A 2513-nucleotide genomic window follows, 5' to 3' on the forward strand; every position below is an offset into this window, starting at 1 on the left:
CCCCCCCGAGACCCTTGAACACTAAACTGGCAAAATGGCTGGACAGGTTTTCCATGGAAGATGGAAAATGAACAGCATCACTTGTGTGCTGAAGTTGGTTTACAATTACCAGAGAATGGCCAGAGAAGGATACATGTACACACACACACACTCACACACACACACATTGCTGTGTGGTTCAGAAGTTACTTCCAGCCAGGTGGTTTCAGGTTCAGTCCCACTGTAAGACACCTTGGGCAAATGTCTTCTACTACAGCCCCAGTGTGACAAGATATAAGGGGCAGGAACTAAAAGATGCATGGAGACATAGAAAAACAGATTAGATAGACAGATGGATAGATAGATGGATGGATAGACAGACAGACAAACAGATGTGTGTGGTGAGTTTGGGTCTTAACATTTTGTGTCTGTCATACTAGCCAAGTCATTCATTTCCAATATTCTACAAAAACATGTCTGGCCATGGAGAAATATTACTTTGTTTGGAAACAGGAACATCATCATGCTGTAGAAAATCTTTCTCAATGAATTTCATCAAATCCATGGAAGTACGAAAAAGTGGACATTAAAATGGTGGTGGTGGTGTGTGTGTGTGTGTGTGTGTGTGAGAGGGAGAGAAAGAGAGAGCACATGCATGTCTATGTACATGTTTATATTCTCTGAACATTTAAAACTGAATTTGTATCATAGGACCAGGGGCAATCTCGAGCAGATTGGTACGAAATGGGCCAACTGGACTGATGCACACACACACACACACACACACAATTTCTGTCAACCTGATTTCACTCACAAAACTTGGAGGTGACCTGAAGCTATGGTAAAAGATGTTTTCCCAAGATGCTGCATGCTGTTGGATTGAACCCAAGACCTGATGGTCACAAAGCCAACTACTTAACCGTTCAGCCATGCTGGTTTGCCTGAGCCATAAACAAGCAAAATGAGAAAACCGACAATGACAAATATACACCAAGAATATGAACAAAAACAACAGAAACAACAACAACAACAACAGGAATAGCAAAAACAAAAGTAAAAACTAGAATTAAAACAACAAAAACAACAATTCACATGAGCATATTTGTTGTTGCTGTTGTGAAGCAATTTTACAGGATTGAAAAAAGAAATTTCATAAAATAATTAGAAAAAGAAATTTTAATGTCAAAAAAATAAAGAATAAAAAAAATATTAGCCAAATGTTAAGATATGCCACCAGATCCAATCAATAACAGTAACTAACTTAATAAATAGGCCCTAATAGGCATATTTCTCCTTGAATAACCAAGGTGAAAGTACGTTAATGGAGTGATAGGGATGATGATAACATCAACAATAATGATGATAATAATAGAAAATAGAAAAATATCAGGATGTAAAATATGAAATTCAGAGAATTTGGAATTGCCAAAAGTTGTCATTATCCCAACTGTAATAAGAGCCTTAAGAAGAGTTGCAAGAAGTTGGAATGGTTGTTTCAAGATGTTGGATATGAAGAAGAACCACGTGATTCTATAGAAAGCCTGTTTTTGCTTGGCTCAGCAAGGATTATAATAAGAGAAGTGCTATAGATATCTAGTCATCTGATGCTGGCAGACCAACAATGAAATGCTGAGTGGATGAGATGAATAACGATGACAATAATGATGATGGTTTCTGACTTAGGCACAAAGCCAGCAATTTTTAGCAGGAGTTGGTCAATTTCATGGACCCAAGTATTTGACTGGTACTTTATTTTATCAACTGCAGAGGGGTGAAAGACAACATTGATCTCTGTAGGATTTGAACTTAGTGTATAAAGAGTTAGAATAATAATAATAATTGCCTCAAATTTTGGTAAAAGGCTAGGAATTTTGAGGGAAGGGGGTTAATTGATTTCATCAATCCCAGCATTTGACTTGTACTTTAATTTTATCAACTCTGAAAAGCTGAAAACCTGATCCTGGCAGTATTTTGAACAAAGAATGTGAAGAGCCAGAAGAAATGCCACAAAGTACCTTGGCCCAAATATTAATGGTGCTTCCAGCTCAGTGCCTTAATAATAATAATAATAATCCTATTTGACTATAGGCACAAGGCCTTGAAAATTTTTTGCAACACTGGCATCGGCCATGGCCACAATCTCACTTTAGTTGCAGAGTCTTCTCAATCACAGAATAATTATAATAATTATTTCTAGTAAGGTTTGGGGCCTGAAAGTTTGGGAGTGGAAACTAGAGGATTGCATTGACCCAGTATTTCTGTGGTTAGATGCTTTTACTGTCACCAACACTCACCTGTTTCTAAGCAAGATAATATTATACAACTTAAACTGCTGTAATTATCACAGAGTTTAATAAAGCACCTGCCATCATTATTGATGGCTTCGTTATTCTCATCCTCGCAAGGATGAAAGACAAAGTATTGAATTCAAAACAAAGACAGGAAATATCGCTAAGAGTTTTGCCCAGTGTGTTAACAATTCTACCAGCTCACCACCTTGATAATAATAATAATAATAATAATAATAATAATAA

At 36.8% G+C, this 2513-nt stretch overlaps 1 protein-coding gene across 5 annotated transcripts in view; it reads right to left on the reverse strand.

Moving 5' to 3' along the window:
- Window positions 1–2513, reverse strand: part of LOC106868582 (protein PALS1) — a 253072-nt gene that overhangs the window by 42683 nt on the left and 207876 nt on the right. The gene's annotated exons all lie outside the window — the stretch shown is intronic.

Source organism: Octopus bimaculoides, chromosome 11 (genome assembly GCF_001194135.2).
Source record: "Octopus bimaculoides isolate UCB-OBI-ISO-001 chromosome 11, ASM119413v2, whole genome shotgun sequence".
Lineage (NCBI taxonomy): Eukaryota > Metazoa > Mollusca > Cephalopoda > Octopoda > Octopodidae > Octopus > Octopus bimaculoides.